At 47.5% G+C, this 10,617-nt stretch overlaps 1 protein-coding gene across 2 annotated transcripts in view; it reads left to right on the top strand.

Moving 5' to 3' along the window:
* Positions 1-1,257: 1,257 nt before the first annotated feature.
* Positions 1,258-10,617, top strand: part of VGLL4 (vestigial like family member 4) — a 164,859-nt gene continuing 155,499 nt past the window's right edge. The window contains exon 1 of one of the 2 annotated variants that reach the window (XM_017858254.1): positions 1,258-1,612. The gene's annotated coding sequence lies outside the window, so the exon portion shown is untranslated. Of the gene's footprint in view, positions 1,613-2,383; positions 2,599-10,617 lie in introns of those variants that run through there. The other variant, XM_017858255.1, reaches the window with a different exon arrangement.

The following is a 10,617-nucleotide window of genomic DNA, read 5'->3' as shown; positions in this document are numbered from 1 at the left end:
GTAATATTATTGTTATCATTATTCATTTGCATTGTCTGGGCATTTCATTTTCCTGTTTATAAGGTGCCCAACTGGACTGGATATAAGTCAGAGGAGAAGGAAGATGTGAATATTTATTAAACATCCCTGCGAAGCCTTGAACCCTGCACCCGCTCTTCGAAGTAAGCAGCATTCTCTCTGTTTTACAGATGAGAAAACTGAGGTTTGATAACTTGCCCCAAATCCTATAACAAATAGAGGCGGAGTTTGGATTCAAATTCTGTCTGAATCTAAAACCCTTTTTCTGTCTTACCATATTTCCTGGAATCTGCCCAGGCAGCCCTCATTCCTTCCTCATTCCCAGTCTGAGTTTGGCAGGATGAATCTCATATTTACAGTCGTTCTCAGGATTTCTCTTTTCTTAGTCCGAGACTACTGATGGACTAAAACAGAGTCTATGTAAGAATATCTTTGGGAAGACTGGGAACCTTCCGAGCTTTAATCTGTGAATTTTAATCCAGGAATCAGGAAAGCCAGGGGGCGTGTCTATGCCTAGGTTGACTTGTCAGTTAGGTTGTCCCATCTCCAGGGGCCCTGCATGGACTGGAGGAGAGCACATTTCACAAGGGGCCCCAAGATTCGGGCAACACCTCCACCTGCTTTAGGTAAACCATTTAATCTGACTGAAACATGGAACTACGCATACCTGTCTTTGCATATCCCACAGGGGCAAAGATCCGGTGAGACACCGTGCTGTTCCTTGATATGATCAGATGAGGCAACACATGGGAAAACAGTTTGAAAACTGCAAAGCATTTTCTTTTTTCCAGCACGAATGTAAGCTGGTATTTGTTTTCATTGTTATCATTCCCTTTCAGCAGAGCCCTCTCCCAGGGAAAGCCCTTACAGTAGGGGCTCCTAATAATGACTGAGGTTTGAGAACAGCCAGAAGGCAAGCAACATGAAGCCTTTTAAAGCAAACCAGAGGAAGTCCAGTCTCTATTTATTTTATGAAGTTAGCGGCTGGATATGTTAAGCAAATGTTTTCTTAATTGTGGCAGTACAAGAAAACAATAGGGCAAGGGTTGCTGGGGATGGCGGGGGGCGGGTATCAGGCCTCTATCCCCCGGCCCCCCACCACCAAATTCCCAGAGAAAGACAGGAAAAAATTAAAGACAGGCCTTTTCTTTTCGTGGTCACATGTCTGCCCTGCTGCTGTAATAAGAACCTGCGCCAATTAGAAACGTTTTACCTCCTCCTCCCTGCCCCTCCCCGGGCACATTTCAGAGTAGGCTGGGTTGTGGACGCCAGGAGTTTGCCAAACACAGCAAACACTGGTGTGTGAGCGGCTGAAGGGGACTCTTTCCACTCCGATCTCCCTCCCTCCCTCCCAGCCTGTTTTGATTTACTAGGACTTCCTCCTCCGGGCGAGGCGGGGGAAGGACGCCGCCGAGCGCCCGGAGTTGTGCGCGTGTGCGTGTGCTAGTGCGAGTGTGAAGTGCAGCACTGGAGTGCAACATGCTGTAATGGGAGGAAACCGAGCGGCGTCGGAGCGCTCTGGACCGCCGCGGCCGTTCTGAGCGCAGTGGCGTTGAGCAGCCCCTCCGGGAGCCGGTGTGACCTGTCCCTTCAGGTGCGTGGCCGTCGGCCCGTCAGGAAGCGCGGCTCGGGCATGCTGGTGCCGAGAGGGGGCGACGGGGCCCGGGAGGCGGGGGACGGCGGGTGCGCCGCGTTCCGCGGGTGAGCGGGTATGGATGGCGACCCGGCGCGGGCGGGTGGTGCACCCTTCCCTGGCTGCTCGGCTAGCCGGGGGAAGCGGAGGGCGGCGTGGGTGCCGCAGGTTCGGTTGAACTCCGGGCACTTGGCGGGCTGTGTGTGGCGGGAAGGGCAGCAGGTCCTCGGGACGGGTCTGGTTGGACTGTGAACGTCGATGTCCCGTGCGCTGTCCCCAGGAGCGGGGACTTACTGTGCGCGCGTGGGGAGCGCGGCGGGCATCTGGCCGCGCACAAAATGTGCGTTTGTGTTTGTACATTTGCACGGAGCTGTGTCCCCTGGCGGGGCCTCGGGGGCCGGGGGCGTGCGAGATGCCGTGTCCACAGCAGTGTGCGCCATGTCCACGCGCCCTGCCCGCTGGCGCCTCTCGGGAGCGCCCGCTCCGGCAAACCTCACTGCCCCAGCGCGCCGGCATCGGCCCGTGAGGTGCGAGCTGGCACCCGGCGCGCAGCTGGCGGGGGAGGGAAAGCAGCCGCTCCCGGCGGCGGGAGGCCCCGCCCCTGTCTCCCTCCAGGCTCACCTGGGCTCAGCCCCCACCTGCTCCGTGGGGGGCGTGACCGAGGGCGTGGCCTGGCTGGCCTTGCGGAGCCCGGCTCAGGGTGGGCGGTGCCTCATTCCAGGGATTCCTCGCGCTCTCGCGCTCGCTTCTGCCTGTCCAGCCCGCGCGTGCGTGTGCGTGTGCGTGTGCGTGTTTGGTGGGGGCCCGTGCGGGGGCTCGGGCGCGAGGGCGCCTGTGCGTCTGCGCGCCCTCGGGGTGCGCCCCGCGTGCCCAGGTCCCGTCCCCGCCCCTGGGTCCCCCGCAGGGCCAGGCCGGCCCGAGGCGGGCGCGCCCAGAGCCGCCGGGCGGTGAGTGAGGTTGACCTGGTCGGCGGGGCGGGACCCGGGCTGGGCTAAGGCTGGCCTGAGGGGGCCCTTGGGGTGGGCTGTCGGAGCAGAACCGGGATGCCCTGCGGGAGGGAAGAGGTGGCGGGTCCTCGCCGGGCCGCTCGGGAGGCGCCGATGGGAGCGGAAGAGCCTAGGCTCCCGGAGGACGTCCTGGGAGTCGGAGGCGCGGGGCCGGCGAGGAGGCCTGCGCCCGGCATCCCCGCGGTCCCCGCCAGCCTCAGGGAAGGCTGGGATGTGGACTGCGGGAAGGCGCATCGTCCTCTTCGTGTGCTTCCTGCCCCCTCCCCAAAACAGGACTGCACATTCTCCCTGCACCCAGTGCAGGCCTCGCCGAAGAGCACAGGGCTGTTCGCTTTTTGTTTTGCTTGAAGTCTGCTTTGATTCCTCACCCTGAGATATTTAACCGTCTTAGGTTATGAAGACAGTGCTTGCTAGGGCTAATAGTATTTATGTACGTTGCTGGCATGTGTTCGTCTGTTTAAGTTAGATGATTAAAAACTCGGTTTCACTTTGATCGTCGGTGCGGTATGTTTGCTAGTTGTAGTCCATTCTCTGTGATTAATAAGAACCAGCAGCCTGGCGCGGGAGGGTAGGGGTGTGGGGGAAGTGGAGGCGGCTCTACTGGGATTTATCAACAGCTAGTTGCCCCTGTGTTTGAAAGGCACTGTCTCCCAGTTTGTGGAGTTTTACTATCTTGTTCTATGCCCAAGCCTACCTCGATCAGAAGGAGTCTGGCAGTTGTTTCCTCTAAATAGTCAAAGACAAAAAAAAATATTAATTTGCCTATTAGGATTCGAAGGTCAGTTTTGCATACCATGTTAGCATACCAAACTTTAACTCTTTCTCTTCTCGCTGAGTCCACGGACTTATACTGTTCATTGTTTCCTGCTTGCATCTAATGAAGAGTCTGCGCATGACTGGGAGGGGAGTAGAGTGGGCAGCTTAAGGAGACCTTTGGGGTTGGAGCAGTAAGGCTGTCTCTGTGGTGTGATCTTGGGACAAGTTATTTATTATCTCTAAGTCCCAATGCTCTCAATTTAAATAAAGGGTTTAGAAATACTTGATTCAGAAGTTTGTCTTACACTCAAGACAGTTTTGAATTTTTTCTTGTATTTCCTGTTACATCTGGCCTGAAAAGTCATCTCTCCCACGGTGGAAATGATGTAAACCCTTCAATTCGTTGTTTAACTTTGGCAAAATTTTAATACCAGGCTAATTTCCCCTGCCACCGTTTTTTCACACTTCTAGGCAGCCTGCCTTTGCTTTCCATTTGGAAGGGAATGCAAACTAATTTTTATGTTGACCAAAACAATACAATTAAGAAGATAATTCTGCTATAAATAACTATGGACTACATTCCAAAACTGTGAATGTTGTAGTAAAAACAGCTCTGGGTTATTATTTCTGGAGACTTGAGTTCTAGTCCTATCAATATCACCGACTAGCTTTATGACCAGAAATAAGTTACTCGTACTCAAACTTTGTGTTTTATTTTCCTTTGTAAAAGGGTGATAATATCAATTCCAATACATCACAGAGTTTCGGGAATTACAGAGAATAATGTGCTTTGAAAGTATTTTGTGTTATTTATAAACTCTTTGAAGCTTTGAAAGAGCTACATAAACACAGTTGTTACTGCTATCCCCCAACTGATTTAAAATTATGACTTTATCTGAAGATTTTAACACTTCTTACAGACATAATTATGTAAAAACTTTCACTTTTAAATATTCTGGGCGGGCACAGTGTCTCACATTTGTAATCCCAGCACTTGGGGAGGCTGAGGTAAGAGGATCGCTTGAGGCCAGGAGTTCCAGACCAGCCTGGACAACAAAGAGACTCCAGGCTCCCCACTGTACAAAAAATAAAAAAATAAAAAAATAAAAAAATAAAAAAATTCTGCAGTGAGAAATTCCTTTTAACCCCTTTTGGAGGCAGCCCTGTTACCAGTCTCTGGTGGTTGCCAAAACAAATCCAAAGGGAGATTTTATTTCGTGTCTCTTCTAGGTATCTCTCTTGGAGAGTTTTGCTGTGCAGCTTTTAATTTGCCTTAGTAAAATATTGAGTAGGTTAACAATAAAAGTTGTTTTGTAACTTTGAACATGACTTAACAAAAGTACTAAAAGTTGTAAGTTCAGGAGGGAAAAATCAAATACACGGGAAAATTTTAATGTCACTGAAATTATGACAGTGTGGTGATTTTAACATACCAATGTGTCTGCTTATTGCCTGTGTGAGATGAATTGTTGCAGCTGTGAGAACCTGGTGAAAGAGAAAGTTTTTTGTGTGTGTGCATGAAGAAATTTCCTGGAGGTATGTTAACTGAGGCTCATTTGTGCTTCTTTCAGGGAGCTCATCTAAAGTTAATGAAGCTATGGGTGGGTGTTTAATAGAACAGTAAAGTGAATGCTGCTAATCTGTAGCATTTAGGATCTGTCCACATTAACCCCCCTGCCAAAAAGAAACCTAATACTGTAAGAACTAGATTGCAAATTTATTTTATTTTATTTATTTTTATTTTTATTTTTTTTGAGATGGAGTCTTACTCTGTCCCCCAGTCTGGAGTGCAGTGGCGCGATCTCGGCTCACTGCCAGTTCCGTCTCCTGGGTTCACGCTGTTCTGCCTCAGCCTCCTGAGTAACTGGGACTACAGGCACCCGCCACCACGCCCGGCTAATTTTTTGTATTTTTAGTAGAGACGGGGTTTCACCGTGTTAGCTAGGATGGTCTTTATCTCCTGACCTCGTGATCCTCCCGCCTCGGCCTCCCAAAGTGGTGGGATTACAGGCGTGAGCCACCGTGCCCGGCCAATTGTAAAATCTTGATGCAAGATTTGGCAGATACAAACTGCCAAGGTAGGAAAAGGAGTGCAGGAGGTGCTAAAACCAGAGCAATTATACCTCCTTGAAATACAGAATAATAGCACTTTTGCAAAGAGAGAAAACTTGGTAGCATGTACTTTCTGTGTCTCATGCCTCAGGTCTGATAACCAGATGTAGTCGATCCTCATTTTTCGTGGGTTCCATGTTTATGAATTTGTCTACTCACTAAAATTTATTTGTAAACCCCAAATCAATACCTCTGACACTTTCTTCGACATTTGTGGACATGCGCAGCATGGGGAAAAATTTGAGCCTCCCAGCCAATGCGCATGTTCCCACCAGAGCTCAGACAAGGCAATACCCTGGTTTCTTGTTTCAGCTCTCATGCTGTAAACAAGTGTGCTTTTTGCAGTTGATTTAGTAACATGTTTTATATATTTTGTGCCTTTTTTTTTTTTTTTTTTTTTTGAGACAGTTTCACTCTTGTTGCCCAGGCTGGAGTGCAGTGGCGCCATCTTGGCTCACTGCAACTTCCACCTTCCTGTTTCAAGTGATTCTCCTGCCTCAGCCTCCCGAGTAGCTGGGATTACAGGCCTCTGCCACCATACCTGGCTAATTTTTGTATTTTTAGTAGATACAGCGTTTCACCATGTTGGCCAGGCTGGTCTCAAACTCTTGACCTCAGGTGATCCACTTGCCTTGGCCTCCCAAAGGGCTGGGGTTACAGGCATGTGCCACTGCACCCTGTCCATTTTTGTGCTTTTCGTTGGGGATTTTGCTGTTTACAGCGGCCCCCAAGTATGGTCCTAAATTACTGTCTAATATTCCTTAGCCAAGAAGGCTGTGATGAGCCTCATGGAGAAAATATATATGTTAGATGAGCTTCGTTCAGGCTTGAGTTACGGTGCTGTTGGCCTTGAGTTCAACATTACTTAATCAACAATAGGTATTAAATAAGGTGTCTTTAAACAGAAACATACATAAAACAAGGTTGTGTTTTGATCAGTTTGCAAACATGTGACCAGAAGCTGGAAGGAATCTCACTTTTATTTCCCATAGGAATGGTGGTTCAATATTCACTAATTCAGTGTTCACAGAGATTTTATAGAACACAGCTACTATGAATAACAAGAACTAGGCCAGGCACGGTGGCTCACGCCTGTAATCCCAGCACTTGGGGAGGCCGAGGCAGGTGGATCACCTGTGGTCAGGAGTTTGAGACCAGCCTGCCCAACATGGTGAAACCCTGTCTCTACTAAAAATACAAAAATCAGCCGGGCATGGTGGCAGGCACCTGTAATCCCAGCTACTGGGGAGGCTGAGTCAGGAGAATGGCTTGAACCCGAAAACCGGAGGTTACAGTGCGCTGAGATTGCACCATTGCACCCCAGCCTGGGTGACAGATCAAGGCTTTGTCTCAAAGAAAATAAAGGACCGATAATATTTACTGACAGTGATAACTACAGTGCTACAGTGCTACCTAATGTTGCACTGTGGCATGAATTAGATGTCTTTATGTAGGCTTTAATAGGCTGAGAGCTGAGATTTGATTTTGGAACAATGGAGAGTTAGACCTGGGCTGTTCTGGGAAGCTTGCTAACTTGGGCTGTGATGCAAATTCAGCTTTTATTCTTGGGAGTAATAGGTCCCTAAGAATATGTGTCACTTTAGCACTTGTGAATAGGAAATACTAACTATTCAAATTTTAAGTATTCAAATAAAATAAATGCAAGAGCAGGCTTATCCAGAGTAAACTAAAAATGCCAAAGAGTTTCTGTTATTTCGTATGCCTTGCTGTATAAGGCTGAGGTCTTGAATATGAAGAGAGATTCATAATATCCTAAAATGAGAAAGGAAAGCATGGTTCATCTTTTCTTTTTTTGTATTTTATTTTTTTATTTTATTTTATTTTTTGTATTTTTAGTAGAAATGGGATTTCACCATGTAGGCCAGGCTGGTCTTGAATCTCTGGCTTCAAGTGATCCACCTGGCTTGGCCTCCCAAAGTGCTGGGATTGCAGGTGTGAGCCACCGTGCCTGGCCTCATTTTATTTGGGCTGACAACAATGTTGAAAATGTTGGGAATTGGTGGTCTGCTCAGAAAGTTCAGACTGATTTTTATTTGTCCCCCTTAGATAGAGTGGTTTCAGTGTGGGCCCACCGTATAGTCACTTTCCATGGGACACTTTAGGGAGATGGGTGGACTTCAGCCAGCAGTAAGAATTTTTGCACCAGCATCAGGCAGCATTGCATAGGACCATGAAATGTGTTGTAATGTAAGTTGGGTTTTGCAGCCCAGAGCCTGTATAGATGTCCCTCACCGGGTACATGATCAACTTTCATGCAGTCTGTGCATTTGCATAGTTTACACTGATAACAAACTGTATTGCAATAACTGAGGATTTTTGTCACTGTGTGGTAGCACTGTCAGCTAGCTCCCGTTGCCAGAGTAGTGGTGATGACTAAATATCGTACCCCTGCCCTCCTGCAGGGCTGGGAGAAGTCCCATAGACTCAAGCCCTGAGCCATGTTAGCATCAGGAAACTTCGAGTGGTTGAGAAGAGCATTCATTCACGGTTTCCATCCAGAGTGTTAGCCCTTTATTTGGTCTGAGTTAATGGGGGTCTCACTTTCTGTTGAGGTCATGGGACGGGGAGGCACCTAAGGTTACTTGTTGCTGCTATACAGCCTCCAGCCTACATTGGAGGGTAAGAGATTGATGGCTGCCTAGCCTGTAGACTTGCCTCCTGCAGAGGTTTCACAGGAGGGCTGCTAAGCCCTATGGAAAGGGTGTGATCTGGGTCTCACACTTGAGGTTGGCAGGTACCTGAAAAAATCCTAATTAGGGATTTTATGCAGATACATATATTTTATGTATATATACACACACACAGTTCTTAGGAATTAGACATAGAACATGCAGATGTATTCAAATATTAGAACGTTTGGCCTTCTAATGAATGTTCAGGAGTGATCATGTGTAGAAGTAAGGAATTTGATGCAAGCAGAAGCAGCCGAGTTCTTCTGGCATTGATGCTTCAACTTACTGCAGCGTGAGTCAGTTATACCTGCTTGGGACATGCCTCAATGAGGAAAGCTGGAATAGCAAAGGATCCGTCTGTTCATGCTTTTTCTTTGATAATATGACTATTGAGAGAATATTTTGAATAAGGGCTGGCTTCTATTTAGAAATGTAACATACAATTTAAGGTTGTGAACTTCAAGCACCAAGGTGAAATTCTAAAAATGTTCTCACTGAACCTTAACAGTTAGCCATTGGAGCTTGACCACAGGTCTTCCTGAGCATGGCGAAGTCGACATCATCCTTCCTGCTACTGTACCTATTCCTGGATCCCAGAGTCCTCAGGGCTTTTGCTTGACTCCTCTGTAGCTGTGGCCCCAGAAACCGCTATGTCTTGGCAGTTTGTTGCCGGTGTCGTTGTTGGCCACAGTCTCAGCATCAATTGACCTGGTGTCACAGTCTTCTTTTCTTACCTGCCTTGGTTACTATTAATGTGACTCCATGCCTACCTCTGTTAGAAGAATGTCAAATATACCATAGTTTGCGTGTTCCCGAGAGGTTAGGGCTTGCTTCCCCTTGCTCACTGTTGAAATGATCACATTATTGCCTGATAGGTATCTCAAGGTATAGGGGAAAGAGCACAGGGCTAGAAGTCATGGTTGCTAATGCAAGGTTTGCTTTGATCTAGGCTAAATAATTGTGCTTGTCGCTAAAACCTCTTTAGCATGATCAACTTAAGAATAGTAAAAATAGCATTGGAGGGAGAATTGAGAGACTTGAGTTCTAGTCTTAGTTGCTTCAGGAAGTCACTTACATTCTTGGTGCCTCAGTTTTTCTTTTTTTCTAATCTGTAGAAGAAAAATAATAATCATATTTGGCCATTTGACCCAAGTAATAATTTGATTGTGAGAATCCAATGAGGTCATTTATGTGAATGTATTTTGAAAACATATATGCTATACACCTGGAAGATGGTGGTGGTAGACTAATAAAATTTGTTTTTCTCTTTAGTTTGTAAGGCATTTTCAGTTATATCGTTTAATCCACATGATAAGCTTGTGATCATCTGAAGTTAGTTAGGCAGTGTTTTTTACTGTTTTCTTTAAGGAGGAAACTAGGACCTGGAGAGGGTAAATGACTGGCCCACACAATTAGTGTTGGACATCTAGGGCAAATCCTAGAGCAAAATAGGCTTTCAGGGATTGTTGACTGAATGAGTGAAAGATTTAAAGTAGGGCTCAAACTTGGGCTCTCTGATGCTAAAGTCCTGGCTCTGTTGACTTAACAGATGGTAAAATGCGAGAAGAAAAAAGGATGACTCAAATGAGAGATATTTTTAGCAAGAAGAGCAGAGAGGGATGGTCTGAGAATGGGATGTTAACAGGAAGAATATGTGCTGCACGAAGTTGGTGGGGCATCACTGGACACCCTGGGGAGGAGAAAGAGGTGGAGGATTTAAAACCGTGAAACTGTGCTTGCGTGTCGCCACCAGAATCTGGTGACATTTGATCTGGTTCTCATATCAGTTTCCTTCTCACTGAGCCAGACAGCCAGCATATCACCCAGTGTCCTCCGTATTTGGTGTACGGTGCTGAAGGGCAGAGAGTGTACTTTTCCTTTTTTGTAATGTCTAAATACAGTGTTTTAATAGAGGAGATACCCAATAAATACCTCTGAATTCTTTTTTTTTTTTTTTTTTTTGAGACATGGTCTCCCTCTGTCACCCAGGCTGGAGTACAGTGGCGTGATCTCAGCTCATTGCAGCTTCAACTTCCCAGGCTCAAGCCATCCTTCTGCCTCAGCCTCCCAAGTAGCTGGGACTACAGGCGTATGCCACCATACCTGGCTAATTTTTTTTTTTTTTTGAGACGGAGTCTTGCTCTGCCTCCCAGGCTAGAGTGCAGTGGCATGATCTCGGCTCACTGCCGACTCCGCCTCCCGGGTTCACGCCATTCTCCTGCCTCAGCCTCCCGAGTAGCTGGGACTACAGGTGCCCGCCACCACACCCGGCTAATTTTTTTGTATTTTTAGTAGAGATAGAGTTTCACTGTGTTAGCCAGGATGGTCTTGATCTCCTGACCTCGTGATCCGCCCACCTCAGCCTCCCAAAGTGGTGGGATTACAGGCGTGAGCCACT

The sequence above is a fragment of the Rhinopithecus bieti genome, unplaced genomic scaffold (assembly GCF_001698545.2).
Source record: "Rhinopithecus bieti isolate Rb0 unplaced genomic scaffold, ASM169854v2 scaffold_48368, whole genome shotgun sequence".
NCBI lineage: Eukaryota > Metazoa > Chordata > Mammalia > Primates > Cercopithecidae > Rhinopithecus > Rhinopithecus bieti.
This window is presented reverse-complemented; position numbering and strand designations above follow the sequence as displayed.